This window comes from Leptopilina heterotoma, unplaced genomic scaffold, assembly GCF_015476425.1.
Source record: "Leptopilina heterotoma isolate Lh14 unplaced genomic scaffold, ASM1547642v1 Lhet_19, whole genome shotgun sequence".
Lineage (NCBI taxonomy): Eukaryota > Metazoa > Arthropoda > Insecta > Hymenoptera > Figitidae > Leptopilina > Leptopilina heterotoma.
Window position 1 is genome coordinate 1,471,274 of NW_025110908.1, and position 25,499 is coordinate 1,496,772.

The 25,499-nt window shown below is 25.8% G+C and overlaps 1 protein-coding gene across 12 annotated transcripts in view; it reads left to right on the forward strand.

The window, feature by feature from the left end:
- Positions 1-25,499, forward strand: part of LOC122500649 (forkhead box protein P1) — a 447,350-nt gene that overhangs the window by 132,551 nt on the left and 289,300 nt on the right. For 2 of the 12 annotated variants that reach the window (XM_043609679.1, XM_043609678.1), the window contains exon 2: positions 23,642-23,697. The exons of the other annotated variants lie outside the window; for them this stretch is intronic. The gene's annotated coding sequence lies outside the window, so the exon portion shown is untranslated. The remainder of the gene's footprint in view (positions 1-23,641; positions 23,698-25,499) is intronic. 12 annotated transcript variants of the gene reach the window in all.

Sequence of the window (25,499 nt, forward strand, 5' to 3'; positions counted from 1 at the left end):
ATTTTTGCATATAATTGAATTTTTGTTGAAAAGTTTTGATATTTATAAAGAAAATTGAATTTTTGACGAGATATTTATTAAAATTTTTGAAAATAATTGAATTTCTACGAAGGATTTTATTACTTTTTAAAATTATTGAATTCTTGTGACGAATATTGTTATTCATTAAAGTAATTGAATTTTGCAAAGAATGTTATTAAAATTCCTAAAAATAATTGAATTTCAGTGAAAAATGTTGTTATTTATGAAGATAATTGCGTTAAAACTTTTGAAATAATTAAATAATGTGAAAAAAATTCATTCTTGTCAGAAATAGAAAAAATTTGATGATTTTATATTTGAATTCGTGGTAATGTCATAGTTTATGAGGCAAACAAAAAAGACACTAAAATTCATAATTTTCTTATGAATTCTAGAAATTTAATTTTTTCCAGTACTTTTAATAAAAATCCCTGACTTTTCCCTGATTTCCTTGACCAATTCTAGTTTTCCTGACCTGTGGCAACCCTGATAGATCATCTGCAAATTATTCACGTAATACATATGCTTGGTATGCTGAAGAACACTTCTCAAATAATTTGTAAAAAGTATAAACCCTTTGGGACGCCTGTTCCAATTTATGACCTCATTCAGATTTTCCACCATTCTGTCCATAAACAGTGTGCCTTCCACTAGAAAAATAGGAAGCAAGTCATTTTAAAACAGACCAAAAGCTTTTAATGTTATTAAGAATAGACTATAAGGAACCATATCAAAAGTCAAAGAAAATAATTATGGTTACTTTTCGATTATCAACAGTATTAAGTCATCAGTAATCTTGAGTAAAAGTTTTTCAGTATTTAATCCTTTTCTATCCCCAAATGTTGAAATGGATCAAGAATATTATTTGACTACATTTTTGAGTCAATTTTTGACGTCCTTTAATAAACAGTGTGTTTCGAATTCCCTGTTTTGTACTGCACTTCTCATTGTTTCACCACAGTGCAAATTGCATTCATTTACTTGACGATGGCATTAAAAATTTTTTTACAAGTTATGGCGCGAGTGTGGATTTTTTTTTGCGCTTGGCCACGAATTTGACATTACAAGAGCATGAGTCCTCCTCTATGCATGAGAGTCTATCGAGAAAATCGAAACATTACAAAACATCACATGTGAAATTTCCCATGGCGAGAAAAAGTTGAACCAGGCGAAGAGGTCCTGGTGCTGAGTCGCACTAGCTCGGCGGGGATTTGTAAGGGGTTGCAATGGGGTTGAAAGGGGGAGTGTAGATTTGAACAAGAGCTTGGTTGCTATGCAAATTGGAAAGATGATAATCGATTGTCGGAGGATGGTTGCGCTGATGGGCTCGCGGATGAGCACAGCATATCTCCCCACCTGGACAACACACCGATCCCTCACCTCCTCATCCTCTATCGCCCATTCCGATCTCCCTCAAGGGAAATTATATAGTCTGCCCTCAACGAACCAAATACCTTACCTGTCCCGCTTGCATTTATTCCCTTTCTGTCGTCCACTATCGCTATATGCTGCAAATTTTCCTACTTCTCTTTTGTTATCTCAGATACATTTATTATCTTTCCAAAGTATCTCCATTTTGTCATTGAGAGATTATTTTTCTCGGAAACAATTAACTTTGACAATTTTTTTTTTTTTTTATTTCAATTTCCATTATTTGATCTTGCCTTTCTTGTAATGTATGGTAAGATACTCGTTGATTTCTTTACCTTGGAGCGTGCAAGTCTTTGAATATACAACCTCTGACATCAGCTCTCTAAAGAGTTTTTGTTGACGTCAAGCATTTATAGCTCTTACCTTTGTCATTCAGCACTGACAATCAAATAAAACAGAAGTACCCGCTAGTAGTGATTCGATCCAATCGATTACTTTATTTGAAAACAAGAGGCCATAAATATCTGTTGTTTGTCCTGTGGTTGGAGAAAGTCAATTATCTAGATCATGTGTTGCTTTCGAAATAGTAATCAATTCAATGTGTTTACAAATGTATTATGATCGAGTGTAGTTTCAGTAAATTCAACAATTCAATTGGAATATAACATCATTAAAGAGATTGACACACATAATTAAATACCAAAATTATAAGTTTAATATGCAGTAGTAAAATGTTGGATGAACAGCTTTTCAAAGCGTTTGTGCGGTCAATTGATTCTTTTTTTTCGAGAGAGAGAGAGAGAAAAAGAGATAATGGTTCAAAGTGTCAGGGACATTTCACTTTTGCTGACTAAACGTACTGTTACACACGTGAAATTGAGAAGAGAATATCCTTGACAAAATATCTCAACTTTAATCATGATAAAATAGCAGAAAGTAAGCTACGATATGAGTTGGGGATAAAAAAAAGAGATTGAGATAAAAAAAAAGGGAAGGGTAAAAGTAGGTTTTGTTGCTGTAATATTTTCTGTTTATTTCTATTGTTCTTTGTTTATCCAGTGCCCATCTGTCCATCTGTCTGACCATTCATTTCTGATACTTTTTTCCTTTTGCCGCTGGATAACATGCTTCGAGCGCTGTCCTTCTCTCCTAGGTATACGTCACTTCTCTGTTACTCGCAAACACAAATATTCTCTATCTCTCGCGCTTTGCCTTCTATAACCCAAGCGGTGTTTATGTTCGAGATAAAACGAGGAACAAACCGAACAAACAACCAACGGGCGTTGTGCTGCTGCCACAGTCACTGTCCATGTATATATATATATTCAATTGACAAGGAAAAAGGGATATTGAACCGGACATATATGTATAATTGTGTAAGTCTGAATAATTGAGCGGGTTCCTAGCGTGCGCTTAATCTTGAAGGAGTTTGTAATTTATTCACATTGCACGATGATATTGTGTCTGAACTGCATTTATTGTACAACGTATAATCAACCCAAATTTCATTGCAAACTATAATTATGAGATTGATTTTTATCGTTGTTGATAGCGAGGCGTTTAGACAATTTAGATTATTGTTTTTATTTCCCACTGTTTCTTATATATCGTGCTATAAAGCACAACTGAGGTACAAACTTTTGCAATTTAATAAAAAGAAAGCATCCATTATTTAGATATTATATACATTTAGCTGGACTTTTACACATAACGGTTTTTTTTAGCACTGTTGTTATGTCTTAGAAAAGAAACTAAAGAGACAATTCCTTGACTCGGAGTGATCGTTAATTTTCACTATTTATTAAAATACGACTGAGTGATAGAATCATCTCTAGTCTTAGACAATAATTATGTTTATTTAAATGTTCGCATCGGTAAATATTATAAGTATTTATTTTAATCCTTTTACAAGTGTTGTTAACTTACTGAAATAAAAATTTGCCAATAATTCAACTGTACTTTTCGGTGAATATTCCGACTAATCACTTCGGTGAAGAAATTTAAACTAAGTAACTTCTTCTTCTCTTCTTATTGTTTAAATGGCCTCTTGTGAATTGCACAGATAGTCAGGGTTGCCATGGTCAGGGAAGTCAGGAAATTGAGAGAAACTTCAGGGATTTTTTTACTAAAAGTACTTAAAAGATTAAATTTTTAGAATTTATAAGAAAATTCTGAATTTTTGTGTCTTTTCTGTTTATCTTTTAAACTAAGCGAAATTATCACGAATTATAATACGAAACCTTTAATTTTTTCTATTACTAACAATAATTTCTTTTTAAATAATAAATTAATTACTTAAATTTAATAATTTTATTTAAAAATTTAAAAATTAATCGAATTTTTAAAGAGTTTTGTTTACAATTTTCATGAATAGACGAACTTTAGAAGGTTTCAATCTAAAATTTCATAAAATTCCAATTTTTATTGAATTATAAGTAATTACAAATTTTGAAGAACTTTCTTTTTAAAAATTTTTTTTTTTTTGAAAAATTACAATAATTTAAATTCTTCTAAAAGTAATTAAATTCCTTAACACATTTAATTAAATATTAAAAATGAAGGATTTATGGAAGAATTTTTTAAATTCAAATTTCAAATTTTCAAAAATTTTAATAAAATTTTTAGAGGACTTCAATTCTTTAAAATACAATTTTCACGATAATTATTCGAAAAAAATCAATTATTTAAAATAGTTTAATAAAATTCTTTGAAGGAATTAATTATTTTCTGAAATTTTAATAACATTTCTTATCAATTATACAATTATTGTTAATAGAATTTTATTAAATTATTGTAAATAATTTAATTATTTTTTAAAGTTTTATAAAATGATTATAAAAAATTCAATTATTTCTAAAAATTTTAATAAAATCCTTTGCGAGAATTCAATTATTTTCGAAAGTATAATAAAATTCTTGTCAGAAATTAAGTTATTTTCAAAAAACAAAAAATTCTCTACGAGATTTCAATTATCTTTATAAATAGCAAAATTCTTCGACAAAATTCAATTATTTTCTAAAATTTTAATGAAATTCCTTGTAAAATTCAATTATTTTGATAATTGACAATATTATAAGAATTATAATTATAAGAATTCAATTATTTTCAAAAATTTTCCTCAATTCAATGATTCTCAATAACTACTATTTTAATAAAAATTTAACAGAAATTCAATTGTTTACAAATTTTTTCGCAATAATTCAATTATTTTCATAAGTAATAAAGTTTTTTTTACAGAGATTCAATTATTTTAATAAATAATAAAATTCTTCTTGGCAATTCAAATTTTTTTATAAATAATAAAACTCTTCACAGAATTTCAATTATTTTCAGTACAATTTTAATTGAATTTTTTAAAAGTATTTAATTATTTCAAAATTTTTAACGCAATTATCTTCATAAATAACAAAATTCTTCACTGAATTCAATTATTTGCAAAAATTTCAATAAAATTCTTTGCAAGATTCAATTATTTTCATAACTGACAATATTCATCATAAGAATTCAATAATTTTCAAAAATTTTCCTCTATTCAATGATTCTCAATATCTACTATTTTAATAAAAATTTTACAGGAATTAAATTATTTACAAATTTTTTATAAATTTCTTCGCAATAATTCAATTATTTTCATAAATATTAAAATTCTTTTTAGGGATTTAATTATTTTCAAAAATAATAAAATTATTCTTAGAAATTTAATTATTTTCATAAATAATAAAACTCTTCACAGAATTTCAATTATTTTCAGTACATTTTTAATTGATTTTCTCAAAGAGAATTCAATTATTTAAAAAAATTTTATTAAAATTCGTCAAAAGAATTAAATTATTTAAAAATTTGTTGATAAAATTTTTTGTGAGAATTCAAGTTCGGAAAACTTTTAATTATTCAATAAATTATCTATTTTTTTAAAATAATTGAATTCTCGTAGAAATTTTTATTAAAAGTTGATTTAAAATTAAATTTTAGATAATAAATTAAATATTAAAAGCATTATAGCATTGAATTTTAGAAATAATTGAATTTTGAATAGGTTTCGAATTAAAATTTTTTGGAAATTTGAATCTTTCAAACTTTAAATTATAACAATTCTGTAGAATTAATTTGTTTGGAAAAGTTCAATTGAATTTTCTTTTAAATTATTTGAAGTTCTTATTTTCTAATACATATTTAAAATTGAAGAATTTCCGAATAATCGAAATTTCGTAAAATTGAATTGTAAACACATGAATTTTAAAATTCTCAAAGAACTTTTTCAAAAAATTATTAATAATAATTTATTTAATGGAGTTGTTGTTAAAAATTCTAGAAAATAATAATTGAATTGAAATGATATAAATAATTTTCAAGAAGTTACAACTAACAATATTTTTATACACTGAAAAAAATGTATTTGATTCAAATAACCGATTAATTGACTATTATCAATTAAATATTTACTTGATTCAAATAATATTTATTGGAGTCAATTAAATGGTATTTGAACCAATAATTTTAGTATTTGAAGCAAATACCATTTAATTAACTCCAACAAATATTATTTGATTCAAATAAATATTTAATTGATATAATAGTCAATTAATCGGTTATTCGAATTAAATACATTTTTTTTCAGTGTATATAATATAAAATAATGATTTTATCCCTCGGTCATCTTTAATTATTATAAAACAAGAAGAAATCCATCACTCCGAGTCGAAGACTCGGAGCAATCGCTATCTTCATGTTTTATAATTAAAAAATATTCTTTTGACTTGTTGAATTTGGAAATGATGACGTGTCACTGTCAAGGATATGATTACTTATAAAATAGAAATAAAAGTTTAGAGATAGTTTTTGATATTAATTTTTTTTGTCAAAATTGACTAGCTCCTTTATTTTTGTTTGTAATCCTTTTTCTCAATCTGCTAAATGTATATAGTATATGTATGGGTGATTTTCACGTTTCTGAATAAGAGCTATCGATCACCAAATGAAGCCCTGCAGTGTGTTGATCCACTGCATTTACAATAACGACGTTGTTTATTCGACGAACGACAAACGACTATTCCGTTGTACGTTTCTATCGTCAATTCTTCGTATATACAACCGTTAGTACACAACACACGATATATAGCTGAGCACTTTACAAAACAATCCAGTGCTATACCCCCTTTTTTATTTCTTTACAAAAGAAAGATCACTTTTAATCCTGTATAGATTTCTATTTTCTACATGAAATATAAATATTAGTTAACTTGAAAGAGAGGGAAATACTGTCTCTCCTATACCCAGTGTATGACAAACAAAATTGATTAATTGCCACTGCATCCTTTTTTTCCTTTGCGAATCCTCAATTCACGATGCTGCTGCACGGCAAAATATTGCGAGAACTATGTATCAATATAAAAAGGATATTTCTATTTATAGGATGAATGGTGGTATTAGTTGGTGCTTTCATTGTTTTACGGCTGAGGTTTAATTATTATTTTTGCAGTCTTTTTTTTTAATTACTGTAAAATATCTTATTTTAAGTTGCCTTATCTCAAAATGAGATTTAATTTTTACAGTGTAATTTTTGCATGGAAAAATTAAATTTGCATTTATTTCTTTTACAAAAATTATGGCTCTTTATAAATTCAGGCCTGCCAATGGTCAGGGAAATCACGGAATTAAGGGAAAAGTCAGAGATTTTTATTAAAAGTACTGGAAAAAATTAAATATTTAGAATTTATAAGAAAATTCTGAATTCTTTCCAGAAATTCAATTATTTTTGTAAAAATAAAAAAGAGCTCGTCAACATTTTAATTATCTTTATAAATAGCAAAATGCTTCGCAAAAATTCAATTATATTCAGGAATTTTCATAAAATTTATTGTAAAATTCAATTATTTTCAAAAATAACAATATTCATCTCAAGAATTCAATTATTTTCAAAATAACAAAAGAAATTCTTTGGCAAAATTCAATTATTTTCAGAAATTTTAATAAAAATCATTTTCAAAATTCAATTATTTTCATAAATAATAGTATTCATCAGAAAAATTCAATTATTTTTAAAAGTAATAAAATTCAATTATTTTTCAAAAAATTTAAAAAAATTCATTGCAAAATTTTAATTATTTTCAAAAATTGTTCTTAATTCAATGATTTTCAATATTCGACTATTTTAATAAAATTTCACAAAAAAATTCAATTATTAAACAAAAATTTTAATCTTCCAAACAAATAATATAAATATACTATAATAATACAAAACCTTCAACGTTTTTCTATTTTTGACAAGAACTAATTTTTTAATATTATTGAATTATTTCAAAAGTTTTAAGGCAAATATCTTCATAAATAATAAAATTCTTCACTGAAATTTCAATTATTTCTCGGAATTTTAATAAAATTCTTTGCAAAATTCAATTACTTTCATGAATAACAATATGCATTACAAGAATTCAATTATTTTCAAAAGTAGTAAAATTTTTTGTAGAAATTTAATGATTTTTATTAAATTTTAATGAATATCTCGTCAAGAATTAAATTTTCTTTATAAATAGTACAATTTTTACGAAGTTGAAGTCCACAACGTTGATCAACGAAAAAAATTTATTTAATGCAATCAAGTATTATTTTTAATTTAATATTTAATTGTAAAATAATTATTATCAAAACATAAACATCAATCTTTTTTTTCTAAATATTTTTGTGTCAATATTGCTGCGTAATTTTTAATTAATTTACTTAGTGAACAATTTTTTTTTCGTTGATCAACGTTGTGGACTTCAACTTGGTCAATTTTTCACCAAAAATTCAATTATTTTAAAAAATTTCAATAAAATTCTTTGGAAAATATCAATTATTTTCAAAAGTTTTTCGCAATTCACTGATTTTCAATAATTACTATTTTTAGAAAATTTATCACAAAATTTAATTATTGAAAAAAAATTTTTTGATACAATTCTACGAAAATATTCAATTTTTTTTATAAAGATAATAAAATTTCTTAGAGAAATTCAATTATTCTCATCGCAGTACTTCAAGTATTTTTAATAAAATTTTAAGTAAATTCATCGAAAATTGCAATTTTTCATACAAATTTTATAAAAACTCGACGAAAGAATTCAATTTTAAGAAACATTCAATTATTCAATAAAATAATAAAATTCGTTGTAATAATTCAATTGTTTTCATAAATAACTTATAATTCGTCGGAGAAATTCACATATATTTTAAAAATAACAAAAAAAATTCTTCGACGAAATTCAATTATTTTCAGGAATTTTAATAACATTTTTTGTAAAATTCAATTACTTTTATGAATAACAATATTCATAACATGAATTCAATTATTTTCAAAAGTAGTAAAATTCTTTGTAGAAATTAAATTATTTTCAAAAATTTTAACGAATATCTCGTCAAGAATTTAATTTTCTTTATAAATAGCAACATTTTTCACCAAAAATTCAATTATATGCAAAAATCTAAATAAAACTCTTTGTAAAATTTCAATTATTTTCGAAAGTTTATCGCAATTTATTTAATTTAATTACTATTTTTATAAGATTTGTCACAAAATTAAAATATTGAAAAAAATTTTTTGACACAATTCTACGAAAACATTAAATTATTTTTATAAATTTCTTTTAGAAATTCAATTATTTTCATCGTCACATTCAATAATTTTTAATACAATTTTAAATAAATTCTTCGGAATATGCAATAATTCATAAAAATTTTATTAAAACTCGACGAAAGAATTCAATTTTAAGAAACATTCAATTATTCAATTCAATAAAATAATAAAATTCGTTGCAATTATTAAATTATTTTCATAAATAACTTCTAATTTGTTGCAGAAAATCAATAATTTTCAAAAAATTTTAAGTAATTCTGAAAAAGAATTCAATTATCTTGGTAACAACGAAATTCTTCCCATAAAATCAATTATTTTAAGGAATTTTAAAAAAATTCTTTTCCAAAATTTAATTATTTTGATAAATATAAAAGTTTATGACAAGAATTCAATTCTTTTGATAAATAATAAAATACTTTGCAGAAATTAAATCATTTTGAAAATATTTGAAAAATTTTCAAGAATTAAATAATTTTTATATTCATGCGAAGAATTTTATTAAATTTTCTTTAAATAATTGAAATTTTCGAAAATAATTGACTTGTTGAGAAGAATTTCGCTACATATCTATAAAAATAACTTAATTCTTGACTCGTAATAATTTTAGAAAAATAACGGAAAACATTTATTTGTCAAAGGAAACATTTATTAATAAATGTAAATTTAAAATATTCTCACAGTTTTTCTATAAGGATATCAAATTGAGGAAAAGAATGAGAATCAAAAATATTGTTTCGCAACACTTTTGATGCGTTCTTTGTCTTATTTTGATATCCTTAGAAAAACTGGGGCTGTTAATTTTAAGTTTCGAAATTTGAAGGAAAAGGAAAGTAATAAACTAAAACAATATGCGCTTTATAACATGGGTTTAAAATTCAACGATCACTTTACGCGTCCAGAGTTTAGAGTTTACTGGGACATCGAGTGTAAACTGCCCTTTGGGATCTTGTTAGTTCAATTCGCCTGAGCGCTCATCCTTTCAAAACATTTCTTCGCTCTTGTACGGTTATTCACAATATGATTGCGCTATTCAATATTATATTTCTACTTCAGTAAGATGGAATCAGAGAATTGAAAATCTGTTAATTTTGCAACTAGAAAGCTTGGTAATTATTTTTAAAAAATTATCAATTAGTTTTACTACTAACTGCAAATTTCTTAGAAGTAGAAAAAAGTAGTAAAAGTAAAAAAGTGTCAATCAAAAAATTAAGTTTGATGATTATGAAAAGGACATTTACTCAAAAATTAAAGAATGTTTTTTATCAAAAAAAAAAAAAAAAACATTCGAATGAAAGCGAATCTATTTGTATTTATCTTGCTTCTAATTGAATATCAAGACAATGTGATTAACAAATGAAACCTCGAGCTGTGTGACCGTTCTGAAAATAGTAACCGAGAATCGACAATTATTTCAAACGAAATGAATGATCTTCTCAGAGACTCGCACACATCACAATATATTAAATAAAATTCAGAATATTTAATTGATACAGTTGAAATAAATTTTATAATTAAATTCCATTTATTAATTTATCAATATTTTCATTATTTCCCCTTCATTCTGCTGACGTACATATATAAGATACACACTAATTTTGTATTGTGTTGCAGTAGCAGCAGCACAAAGAAAAAAGTTTCTGAATGAAGCGAAATTGAAGGGAATCTATTGGTCGCTGGTCAGTACTGTTAAGGTATTGTCCTGTCCCGCTTTCAAATAATCGTCTAACAAACCTAATGGAGTATAAACCTCTGATATCGATAAAATTCATCTCTTTTCCACTACGAAGAGAATATGACCAAGTTTCCCCCCCTCTGCGCCACGCAAACTGACAAGAGAAAAAGCAAAGAATAGCAAAACTCTATTTTCGGCGCACATGCTTTTCAAAAATAGAGTTTTCCAAATTTATCTCTAAAAACTTCCAATACACCAAGAGACAGAGCGTATTTTATATCAAATCAGACTATGGAATTTACTATTTTCACTTTGCAAATATGTCTTTTTGTATTATTTACTATTTTCTACACTAACCAACAAAGCAGTTTTCTTGAAACAAACTTCAAGGTTTCCACAAAAATTTAATTTTGTTTTTCCCTGACTTTTCCCTGATTTACAGACTTTTTCCTGACTGATTTTGACTTTTTCTATGACCCTAAAGAATATTCTGATTTACTACAGAAATTATTAGATACTGAAAAGATACTCAAAAAAATGTTCTATTACGTTTATTTACGAATTTCTTTGATTGTAAAATTATTCCAAAACATCAATAACTTCATTTTTAAATAAATATTTAATCATTATTATTTTTTCCATAGGAATTAAAATTCTTTAAAAGATTCAGATTCAAACCTTTTGAAATTCAATTACTTATAAGAATATTATTATAAAACATGAAGATATCGATCACTCCGAGTCTTCGACTCGAAGTGATCGATTTCTTCATGTTTTATAATAATAATTAAAGCTGACCGAGTGATAAAATCATTATTTTATATTATAAGGACATTGATACTGTAACTTCTTTAAAATTATTTTCATCATTTCAATTCAATTATTATTTTCTAGAATTTTTAACAAAAATTCTTCTTTAAATCAATTATTTTTAATAGATTTTGCCAAAGTTCTTTTAGAATTTTCAAATCTATTTTTACAATTCAATTTTACGTGAAATTTCGATTATTCGGACATTCTTCAATTAAATATACATTAGAGAATAAAGACTCGAAATAATTTTTAAAAAATTCGATTAAGCTTTTTAATAAAAATAGTTCCACAGAATTGTTAATTCAAAGTATGAAAAATTTAGAATTTCAAAAATTTTAATTTGAAAATTTTACAAAATTCAATTATTTATAAAAAGAACTTGCAATTATTAGTAAATTCTCAAAAATTCAATTATTATCTAAAACTTTAACTGAAATTAATTTTTAAATAAATTTTTATTAGAAAATTCTGCGAGAAATTCAATTATTCAAATAGAAATATAGATAATTTATTGAATAATTGAATGTTTCTTAAAATTGACTTCTTATACATAATTTTACCAAAAAGTTTTTGTATAATTAAATTCTTTTGAGGAATTTTAATAACATTCTTAAGAAAAATTACATTTTTCAAGGAATTCGATTGAAATTGTATTAAAAATAAATATTCTGCAATTAATATTGTTATTTATAATGTTAATTGAATTATTGCAAAAAATTTTATAAAAAAGTTTCAAACAATTTTTTTTTAAAATTTATACAATTCTATTTTCAATATTTGAATTTGTGTGAAATTTCCATTATTTTAGAAAATAATGGAAATTTTACAATGAATTTTATTAATATTTTTGAAAATAATTGAATTTTTATTACTTTGGAAAATAATTGAATTCCTGAGATGAATATTGTTATTTACGAAAATAATTGAATTTTAGAATGAATTTTATAAAAATTCATTAAAATAATTGAATTTCGTCGAAGAATTTTTTTTTTTTTTTGTTATTTGGAAAATAATTGATTTCTTGAGATAAATATTGATATTTATGAGAATAATTGAATTTTACAATGAATTTTATTAAAATTTCTGGAAATAATTGAATTTCGTCGAAGAATTTTTTTGTTTTTTTTTGTTATTTTGGAAATAATTGAATTCTTGAGATGAATATTGTTATTTATGAAAATAATTGAATTTTACAATGAATTTTATAAATATTCCTAAATATAATTGAATTTTAGCGAAGAATTTTGCTATTTATAAAGATAATTAACCCCTTCGCAGTCTAGTTGAAAATCGCTTGTGGTCCAAAAACGGTCCGAAAAAAAAGTTTACAAAAAAATATGATTTAATCATATATAAGGTTTTTGGGGTCGCTGAATTCGAATTTGAGGTTAATTTTTGAAAATTCAAAATGGCGGATCCAATATGGCGACCAAATATGGTGGATAATTTTAAAATTAAAGCGTTTTAAGGGAAATTCATTTCTCGGGGGTTTTCGAGGTCGCTGAATCCAAATCTGAAGTCAGATTTAAAAAATTCAAAATGGCGGACCCAAAATGTCGACTTCAAAAAAAAATTTTTTTTCAGATTCCCTTAAAACTCGTTACTCGGGGGTTTTCGGGGTCTCTAATTACAAATATGATGTCAGATTTTCAAAATTCAAAATGGCGGATCCAATATGGCGGATGATTTCAAGATTGATGCGAAAAAAATATGAAGTTACCTCAAAAACCCCTGAGTAAACATTTTAGACAAATTTGTCAACATTCAAAAAATTTGATCGACATATTGAATCCAAAATTTAGCATTTAGAAAAACGAACATCAAATTCGAATTCAGCGACCCCAAAAAACCCCGGGAACGGAATTTCGATCAAAACGCATAAATTTTGAAATTATCCGCCATATTGGATCCAACATTTTGAATTTTGTAAAACGAACATCAAATTCAAATTCAGCGACCCCAAAAACCCCCGAGAAACGAATTTTAATCGAATCGCATCAATCTTGAAATTATCCGCCATATTGGATCCGCCATTTTGAATTTTAAAAATCTGACATCATATTTGTAATCAGAGACCCCGAAAACCCCCCAAGTAACGAGTTTAAAGCGAATTTGAAATTTTTTTATTTTTCGAAGTCAACATTTTGGGTCCGCCATTTTGAATTTTTTAAATCTGACTTCAGATTCGGATTCAGCGACCCCAAAAACAGTAGTATGTACTTCGCTACTAAAATCAAATCATGTTTAGTATTTTTTTTTTGAGATGGCCATATATGGCCACAGACGCAAAGGTGGCACGACTTTTCGTGGCCATATATGGGCCATGGACTGTTAAGGGGTTAAAATGTTGACGAGTTTTTTTTTACAAAAATAATTGAATTTTTGGAAAGAATTTTAATATTTATTAAAATAGTTGAATCTTTCGAAGAAATGCGTTTAAATTTTTAAAATTGATACTAATTTTAACAGAATTGAAATTTAAATTTTTCAAAAAAATACTTCATGAAATGATTTATAAGTAATGGATTTATGGCAGTTCTTCAATAGAATTAAGGTATTTAAAATAAATTATTGTCAGAAATAGAAGAAATTTAAGGTTTTTTCAGAAATTCAGAATTTTCTTATAAATTCTAAGCATTTAATTTTTTGCAGTACTTTTAATAAAAATCCCTGACTTTTTCTTGATTTCCCTGACCAATTCTACTTTCCCTGACTTTTTTCTTAATTCCCTGACCTTTTCCAAGCCTGAATTTATTAATAGACATAATTTTTGGGACAGGAATAAATGAAAATTTAATTTTTCCATGTAAATTCCAATACAGGAACTTAATTCTCAAACATTTTGTGTACAGTGCAACTTTTTTGTGAGGAGAATAAAAAGAAAAATTGGTTATTCTATCGATAAGCAGCAATAAAGATCATAGAGATAGGCGAAAAAATCAAAATTACCCCAAATAGCAACAGGGTATTTGGAATTTCAAGCCAAGCAACCATGACTATTACGATGAAGCCAAGTCTGACCCGTTGAATGGAGCATTGGCACGCAATCCCAAACCCCCTCTCACCTCTCCTCCCGCTCAGCCCTACCTTTATTCCTACAGGGTGTTGTGCTGTGACTTATCGGCTGTAATTATTCGTCAGGACGAAAACAGCTAGACTGACGATCAGCTCCACAACCCTTATATAAAGTTACTTTACTTCACTTACACAACTTGTAAACAACACACGGAATAAGATCACGATTCTTGATTTTCATTCTATCAATTAATTTCGCATAGTTGGAAAAAAATATTCTTTTTCGTATATCGTCTTTTCTTTTTATACTTAGCAAAAAAGGGAAAACTCAAAAATGAAGATTAATTTCGGCATTGAGGTGGAAGCGGAATTGGGTTGTCAACCGAAAACACTCCATTACGACCTTAAAGGAAATCGTATCGTTGAGCCACCCTCTTTCTAAACAACGCAATGCCAGTGTGTCCCGGCCTCTCGAGGACCTCCGCTCTGGTGTGATAATTTTTCAATTTGACCTCATGCGTTATTAACGTCACGAGACATGCATCAAAGTTAGCAGCCCTTTTGGAGTGGCCGTACAACCAACAACACCAACAATGCACCCCTGCCGGAGTAAGAAGCTGCAGTGTAAGCAACGCACACGTTGTCCCATGTTTTTTACAGTAGCCAGACGATACTTTTTCTCCAAGAGTATGCAAGCGCGTGTGTACATATTGCTTCCGTGTGATTGTAAGTCTCTCCGAACCCCTAACGACCTCCCAATGTCTGCACTTTGTGAATGTGAAAAAAAAACAAACGAGTAGCTATCCACCATTTCAGCATTCTCTTTATTGTCAATATATTGTGTACTCCTCTCTCTCTCTCTCTCTATACCGGCTAGCTGGACAACATCATTAAAAATATATTTTACCTTTATTGGATAAATATTGGACACAGGAACTTAATACAATATCAAGAATTCTCTTATTGAGATAAAAGGAGATCAGGGGCATGATACCAATAAATAATTTTGTAACAGGGTTGCTACAAAAACTTAACTTTATTTTCCCCTGACTTTACCCTGATTTTCAGGCAAAATTTTGTCCTTTTCGCTGAGCCTAAGGAATATAGTAATAATAATTTTAGAAAAATTACGGGAAACATTTTGTATACAATATACATTAATAAATGTTTTCATTCAACAAATAAATGTTTGCCACAATTTTTCTAAAATTATTACTCGTCAAAGGGAAAATGATGAGGAGACTCGTGGCTTAGGAGATGATCTCTTCAAGTGACTTTGATCAACTTGAAGTCCTCCGTTCCCGTGACAGAATTTACTGGGGAAGAGTATTGTTTGCCCACAAAACGGTCGATGAGAAATGGCAGACATGAATCGTCCTGCCTCATCCCATTGACCATTTGTTACAACTAGTCTTTTACCACTTAACTGTCACTTCCTCGTAAACTCAATGATGGTAGATTGTAATTTTCATTCGCTGTCCAATATTTTATTATATTATTATCATCATCTACAATTACTTTAAAAGTTAAGCATATAAGCTCCTTTTTGTTTTTGGGGGTAACAAAAATGGAAAAATAATTTTTTTTTAATTGAATTTTCTTTTATTATAATTGAAAATTTCTCTTTGCATTTGACGAAACTCTGTGTGTTTGTAAATTATGTTTCACATTGTTTCTATATGTATTATTGCATTCCTATTATATAATGCAGGGCGAAACAAAATCGTTGGAATTTCAAAATTGTGACAAATTAATAGTACCGGAGCTTTAGATGGGAGCATACATCAATTTGTTCAAATTATGGTTAATGAATTTTAAAAAGAACAATCGCTCGAGTATTTATTGCTTTGAATTAAAATTAACATAATTATTTATACTTTGTTACATATGCTACATGTTTAAAATAATTTCTGGGCATTTTTTTACATGTTTTTTTTCGAGGGGAACTATTTTTGGTCTGAATTATTTTTTAGTAAAAATAAGTAGAATTTTGATAAAAATGGAATTTTAGTGGAAATTTGAGAAAATTTGAATTTTCATTACACATGTATAATCAAAGCTTTCGTGGATTAATACGTTATCATCTTCTATAAGTGGTAGGCAAGTTGGTTCAGAGGACCGACCAAACATGACCCTTTCTGTCGACAAACTAGTAAGATACTTGCCTCAAACCCACGATTCGAAAGTTGTAGTTCAGTTGCGGATTTAACCCCTTCTAATTAATTTATAACAATCGTACTTGGGATACTCCTCACTTGTTTCTTAAATTATTCATGGGGATTAGAATTTCTTTTGTTTCAAGTTACGACATCTTAGAATCCGTTAGTTTGTTTTGCATTATTTAAAAACTTTTCTACAAGACAAATTTTTTTTGCTACTATTTAGTAAACACTACCTTTAACCTTTACAGGGCCTGTAAATTTGCACTATTTTTAGTAGTTTTTTATTAACAAAAAATTTATAAATAAGAAGTCAATTCGATAAAAAGATTCGTTAAAATAAATGATGGCCACTATCACAGTAAATCGTGAGGTATTAAAAAGTGTTGCAGATTAAATTAACACCAAAAAAAGGTTAAAATAATCAATTTTGATGTTATTTTTTACAATGAATAAAATTTTAGTTTATTAATTTTTTTATAACTATAAAACATGAAGATATCGATAACTCTGAGTCTTCGACTCAGAGTCATCAACTTCTTCATATTTTATAATAATTAAAGATGACCAAGTAATAAAATCATTATTTTATACTATAAGAATATTATACTTCTTCACAATTATTTTCATTACTTCAATTTAATTATTATTTTCAAAAATTAAAAACTACAATTTTACTTTATATCTATTATTTTTAATAATTTTCGAAAAACTTCTTTGGCAATTTTCAAATACATTTCTTTACAATATTCAATTTCACGAAATTTCAATTATTCCTAAATTCTTTAATTAAATGCATATTAGAAAATAAAAATTTCAAATAATATAAAAGAAAATTCAATTAAATTTTTTCAAAAAAATTAATTTCAAAATTCAATTATTTCTAAAAATTCACGGTATATTGCTTTTAATATTCAATTACAATCTAAAATTTTAACTGAAATTCATTTTTATGAAATGAAAATCAATTTTTATTAGAAAATTCTACAAGAATTTAATTATTTAAATGCAAAAGTAAATAATTTATTGAATTATTGAATCTTTCTAAATTCAATTCACATAAAGAATTTTATTAAAACTTGCATGAATATAATTACTTTTTTCAAGGAATTCAATAATAATTGTATGAAAACTAATTGAATTTTTGGGATAAATTTTATTAAAATTTTCGAAAATAATTGAATTTTGGCGTAGAATTTTTTTTTATTTTTAAAAATAATTGAATTTCTGACAAGAATTTTATTATTTTTGAAAAGAATTGAATTCTTGTGATGAATACTATTATTTATGAACATAATTGAATTTTGCAATGAATTTTATTAAGATTCCTGAAAATAATTAAATTTTTGCGATGAATTTTATTAAAATTTTAGAAAATATTCAAATTACGGCGAAAAATTTTTCTATTTATAAAGATAATTGTAATTTTGACGAGAATTTTTTTTAATTTTTGAAAATAATTGAATTTCTGCCAAGAAATTATTACTTTAGAAAAAAATTAAATTCTTCTGATGAATATTTTTTTATGAAAATAATTGAATTTTGCAACGAATTTTATTAAAATTCTTGAAAATAATAGAATTTTGTTAAAGAAATTTTTTTTTTTTTTTTTTTTTGAAAATAATTGAATTCTGGAGATGAATGTTGTTATTTATGCAAATAATTGAATTCTTGAGATGAATATTGTTATTTATGAAGATAATTGAATTTTACAATGAATTTTATAAAAATTCCTGAATATAATTGAGTTTCGGCGAAGAATATTTTTTTATTTTTAAAAATAATTGAATTTCGGACAGGAATTTTATTATTTTTAAAAAGAATTGAATTCTTGTGATGAATACTAATATTTATGAAAATAATTGAATTTTGCAATGAATTTTATTAAGATTCCTGAAAGTAATTAAATTTTTGCGATGAATTTTAGTTTGAAACTTTTTCAAAATTAAATTATTTCTAAAAATCTACATTATAATGCTTTTAATATTTAATTATAATCTAAAATTTTAACTGAAATTCATTTTTAAAAGCATTTTTATTAGTAAATTCTAAGAGAATTTAATTATTTAAATACAAAAATAAATAATTTATTAAATTCATGTTTCTTGAAATTAAACTCTCATAAAAAATGTTATCAACAAATTTTTTAAATCATTAAATTCTTTGGACGAATTTTAATAAAATTTTTAAGAATAATTACATTTTTCGAGGAATTCCATTAAAATTGTATTAAAAATATTTGAAATTCTGCAAAGAGTTTTATTATTTATGAAAATAATTGAATGTTTGCGTAGAATTTTATTCAAATTTTTTTTTTAATAATGGAATTCTTTTGGAAAAATTTATTGAAATAGTAGATATTGAAAATCATTAAATTTTAGAAAACTTTTAAAAATAATTAAAATTTTGACAAGAATTTGATTAAAATTTTGTATAATAATTGAATATCAGAGAAGAATTTTATTATTTATAAAGAGAATTGAAATTTTGACGAGAATTTAAAAAAAATTTTGAACACAATTGAATTTAGTAACTATGTTACTGAGTTAGTTAGTAAGTTAGTAACTTACTATTCTGCCTGGAGAAGCTAAATTCGTTGAATTTTTCCAAATTGTTGACTTTGGTGTTTTATTTAAAGTAAAATTTCATTCATAGTTGAAAATAACACCAAAATAGATTATTTCAATCCTTTCTGGTGTTAATTGAATCCTAGAGGGATTAAACTGTTGCAGATTATTTTAATCCATTCTGGTGTTATTTTAATACTTCACGTTTTACTGTGATGTCTTCATTAAATCCAATATATTGGAAAAAAACTAACTTTTCTTTTACACAATTAGGCAAAGATAAAACACACAAACATAACTCATTAGTTATAACAAACAATAGCCTTATAATAAATTTTCTCGAAAAAAATAATCATTAAATAATTATTAATTCAAATGACAGGATTAAATTAAAAGTAAGAGAATTTCTAAAAGGATTGAATATTTGGAGAGTGATGAAGAGCTTAAAATATTTACAGACATGTAAGCCCCGTGTTTCGGAAATGATCTAATACAAATTCAGGAGAATCATTAGAGAGGGTGGTCAGAATGGGGGGTGGGGCGGTTAAAGGAATCCATAGATTGCACAAGCAACAATCACCCGTAAATTATGGCCTCAATATCCATTGTGTACTCTCAAGCAAGTCTAACCCCAAAGTCTGAGGCTGAGGCCAAGACTACTCACCCCCTGGCTACTTGATCGTACCTCTCTCGCTTGTGCGGAGTTTAAGCGAACCAAGAGATATGTATATTAATGGGGCCAATCTTACATAGTTTTGTTTACCTTGCCATTCTCCCAGTGCGTGTACAATTACTATCCTTGGTCCCTATGGTGGCGAGGGCGGCTGTGAACCCTTCCAACCCCTTAGCCAACTACCTCCACTCCTACGTTTATATATATACTGCAGTCGTGTGTATTCCCTTCCTAGTTCGCTAATTTTTTTTCTCTCTCCAAGCGCAATTTCGTATAACAAAGCGATAATAGCAATAATTGTTTATTTTTCATTTCTGATTCTGATTTTGATTAATTTTAATTATTGAATGTTGTTAATAATAATTAACAGCTTTGATTTACTCTCGTTCCAATAATTAACTTTTTTTATCTCACTCCTGATTAACTCAATTTTGGAGTTTGTGGGGCCAATTAATTTAAGTAGGAAATATTCTTGGCTCCTATTTAAGTAGGAGATTCTTATAATTAGATTATCGTTTTTTCTGTGAATTAATTCAATTTAAATAGTTGCATTTTGTTGTGGAAATAAATATTTAAAACGATCATCGTAGGAGGAGGAATAATAATGAATTGTCACCGTCGGTAATAGAGATTCAAGTAGGAAGCAAAGAAGAAGAAGATGATGACGGTGGTAGTGACGAGAATGACCAAGTTGACGAGAAGGGTCGGATGTCTGGCCAGACGGGCAGAAATGAAGCAGCAAAGGGGTTTGTTTGTCCGTCTGTCCACCCCTTTCCTTCTCTTCGCCACGCACACCGAGCGGAATGTAAAATACATGCATGTGTGTGCACTCATCACTATCCCCCCTCCTCTGTCCCATTCGGACCGTCGGCACGTAACAATGCACTGTTTGCCTACTACACCCACGCGTATATATCTTATAATATTGATTACTCCCAACGAATTTGCAAGCCAGAGACAGCAGCAGCAAAAGTCGTTGAGAATCTGTTTTTTTTTTTTTGAGTAGGTATACAACTCTGAGTGAGTTTAAGAATAACTCCCGATTCTATCGTCGCAATGCAGGCTTTCTCGCTTTTTGCATTCGGCAAATCGTCTATGATTACGATATCGTGCTCGAATGCGCCGAGGTCATGAATTTTTGTTTGATGTTTAAGTGTTGAATCTATGCTCTATTATATATTGCCGATATCGGTAAATCTTTGCTATTAGTGTACAAATACGATTAAAATTATGTGTATTGCTGATGACACATGTTCATTCTCATGCTCGCGTGATGTGTTCAATAGGAGTTAGACTTGTAACCCGCTAAACCTATTTGATTCCTATATGGGTAATGCTATTTACGTGTTGTAATTGGCGTGTTAGTTTCTCTCGGCAATTAGCTACAAAATACTACAAAGAAAAAGTACCTCATCCTCTAAAGCAGGCTTTACACGCAATTTATATTGTATAGTATTATATAGTAACATCTAAACTATATAGATATTTCTGGAAACATCAATTTAAATGTACACAATAGAAGTTAACTAATAATGACTAATTATATTTATGTGACCGGGATATTTGAAAGAGAATTTACTTGAAAATCGATTTACATTTCTTATCATTCTTATTATATATCATTCTTATTAAAAGAATTAAAGGATATTAAAGAAATTATTAAAAGAAGATATGCTGTCTATAATGGAAGAAATTTTAGGAATATAAACATAAAATTGTGGGATATTTGAATACGCCAGAAAGTAGAAATAAGATAATTGTCATTATAATTGCAATTTCGTTAGAAACTATAAAGTAAGTTAATCTTGTATTTGCACCCCATTCATTCTCCTCAATGCCGCATGCCATGCTGATTTTCGCGACAGTTTGTTATCGAAGCTTTTGAGATTATACAAATGAGATTGAGGAATCAGAGGAAGGCACTAGCTTATTTCGCTAAAATGAGAAACGATTTTCAATTTTGGCTTGAAAAGCATCTCCCCCTAAAACACATACAAAACTTAAATAAAACTTTTTCACTTTTTCACTGAGAGAAAAATGTGGATGTTCAAAAATAAATATATTTCAAAAATTAGAGTAGCTAGTGCATAAGTTCAAAGAAACAAAACTCATTTGCTATTATGTCGACAGTTAATTTTTAGTTATAATAACCGATAATTAGCTGTCATTTCAAACATATTGTTTGTAAAAATTAATTATTGGTTTAGTTTCTTTTCTGTGTAATAACCGACAAATAAAATCGTTAAATCAACTGGTGAAATAGATAAACTTTTAGAAATTTGAATCAATGCTGGACTTTTTACATTGGAATTTCTTTTTAACTATATAATTGAATTGTTTTCTTAACTAAATTTTGATAAATTAAAAAATTCTTACTTTCACTGAAAAAATTCTCACTTTCGCATTCAGTTAAAAATTTTTTACATTTCTTAAAAGAATTCTCACTTTTACTAAAAAAAAATTGTTGATTTCACTCAAAAAGTGTTCACATTCATTAAGCAGAAGTTTCACATTCCTTAAAAAAATTCTCAGTTTCACTAAAAAAATTGTTGACTTCACTCAAAGAAGTTCAGTTTCATTGAAAAAATTTCACATTTCCTAACAAATTCACTCAACAAATTTTAACATTCATTAAAAAAAATTTCCAGTTTTACTAAAAGAAATTTGTATTTCCTCAAAAGAATTAAATTTTAGTAAAAATTTACATTTTCACTAAAAAATTCTTATTTTTACTTTTACTCAATAAATTGTCACTTTCACATTCACTCAAAAAATTTTCACATTCATTAAAGAAATTTCCACTTTTACTAAAAAAAATTCGACTTTACTGAAAATAATTAAATTTTAGTAAAAATTTAGACTTTCTCTAAACAAATTGTTATTTTTACTTTCATTAAAAAAAAAAAAATGGTTACTTTCACATTCATTCAGCAAAAGTTCCCATTTCTTAAAAAAAAACTTCCAGTATCACTCAAAAAATTGTTGACTTCAGTAAAAAAGGTTCAGTTTCAGTGAAGAAATTTCACTTTTCCAAAAAATTCTCACTTTCTCTAAAAAATTGTCCAATCACTCAAGAAATGTTCACATTCATTAAAAAATTTTCACTTTTATTAGAAAAAATTCGACTTTACTGAAAATAATTAAATTTTAGTAAAAATTTACACTTTCTCTAAACAAATTGTTATTTTTACTTTCATTTAAAAAAAAATGGTCACTTTCACATTCATTCAGCAAAAGTTCCCATTTCTTAAAAAAAACTTCCAGTTTCACTCAAAAAATTGTTCATTTCACTCAAAAAATTTTTATGTTGAAACAAAAAATTTTACTTTACCCAAAAAATTTCTACTATCGCTCAAAAAATTCTCAAAAAAATACTATCGATTTAGAGAGCACGGAATGTAAAATAGTTTTTACAAAAATAATAAATCAGTTTTTATTCCTTTTTCAATATAATAGGAAATTGATTAATTCGGCTGAAAGTAACTCTCTCTTCTGATGAGATGAGTTTGCAAATAATATGGGTTTTATAGATTGGGATTACAGTATTAACATTTTGGAGAATTAATTGATAAAATTACTAATGTCTATATTAATTACCATATTATCTCTAAATATTTATTAATGAAATGTTATCCATTAATTAAAATTAGCAAATATTTTCTCTGTGCTTATTATTATAATTATATTACATTTCTATTTACTTTATTTATTTTATTAACATTTTTTCTTTATTTGTTTCAGGTCAGTGATGTACAATATTTTCAAATCTGAAGTTTCGTTAAAAATGGCTTGTTGATGTAAGTGAAAACATTTTAAAAACGATTCATATTTTCCATTTTTTTCCTCGCTGAGATCGTTTGTCACTGTCATGTGCTGTTTATTCGCGATTCGTCTCATGAAAAATGTGATGAATTTAGGACAATCGTAAACTTGATAACTTTTGGTATTTGAAAATCTATATTGAAATACTTTCGATATTAATTTTTTTCCTAACCAGAAAATTGTATTTTTAATCTTAAATAAGAATTGAAGTGATAGGAGAATTTTTTTCTCGTGCTATAGAGAGTACTTACATTTTCGAAGTTGGAGAAAAAAGAAGTTTATATTCTTTTTTTTAGAAAACTTTCTGTTCCGTATTGCAATAAGAATTTATACTTTATTCATTGTGTAAGAACTTTTGTCCTCTGGCGCAGAATTAGTCGAGAGTAAAATCATTATAGGAAAAAATTAAGATCTATAAAGTATTTTAGTATCATTTCTGAAAGAAGAATATAATTTTATTTAAATATTTCAAAATTAATTGAATTTTAAAAGAGTTGCGTTTACAATTTTTATAAATAGATGAACTTCAAGAGGTATCAATTAAAATTTCTTAAAAATTTTAATTTCGAATGAATTTAATTAGAAACTTTAAAGAACTTAGATCTATCAAAAATGACAATAAATCAAATTATTCAAAAATTAGTTAAATTTTTAATATGTATTTAATTAATTTTTAAAAATAATGGATTTGTAGAAGAATTTCAGTTAAAAAAAAACTCTAAAAAAAATAAAATTTTGACGAAGTTACAAATAATTGCAGAAATTCAATTATTTTCAAAAGTTATAAAATTCTTCGCAAAAATTCAATTATGTTCAAAAATTTTAAGAAATTCTCGTTAAAATTTCAATTATCTTTCAAAATAATAAAATTCTTCACTAATATTCAATTATTTTTATTTTTTAACAATTTTAATCAAATACTTTGACACATTTCAATTATTTTCAGGAATTTTAATAAAATTCTTCTCCAAAATTCAATTACTTTTCAAAAATTGTTTTAAAAATTCTTGTCAAGATTTCAATTATCTTTATAAATATCAAAATTTTCCGTGGAAATTAAATTATTTTATTTTATGAATAAAATTTATGGCAAAATTTTAATTATATTTCCAAAAATTTTTCCCAATTCAGTGATTTTTAATATCTACTGTTTTAATAAAATTTTCCAAAAGAATTCAATTATTAAAAAAAAATTTAATAAAACTCTACACGAACATTCAATTATTTTCAAAAATTTTAATAAAATTCTTGGCAAAATTTTAATTATTTTCAAATTATTTTCCTCACTTAAATGATTTTCAATATCTACTTTATTAATAAACTTTTACTACTTTTTAATTCAATTATTTAAACACAATTTTTAAATTCCACGCAAACATTTCATTATTTTCATACATAATAAAAATTTCAAATTCAATTGTTTACAAAATCTTTAATACATTTTTTCGCAATAATTCCATTATTTTCATAAATAATAACTTTTTACCAGGGATTCAATTATTTTTATAAATAATAAAATTCTTTTAGGAATTCAAATATTTTCATAAATAATAAAACTCATTGCAGAATTTCAATTATTTTTAATGCAATTTTAATTGAATTCCTCGAAAAATGTAATTATTCTTAAAATTTTTATTAAAATTCGTCCAAAGAATTTAATGATTTAAAAAATTTGTTGATAACAATTTTTATGCGAATTTAATTTCAAAAAAAATGAAATTAATAAATTATTTATTTTTGTATTTAAATAATTGAATTCTCGTAGAATTTACTAATA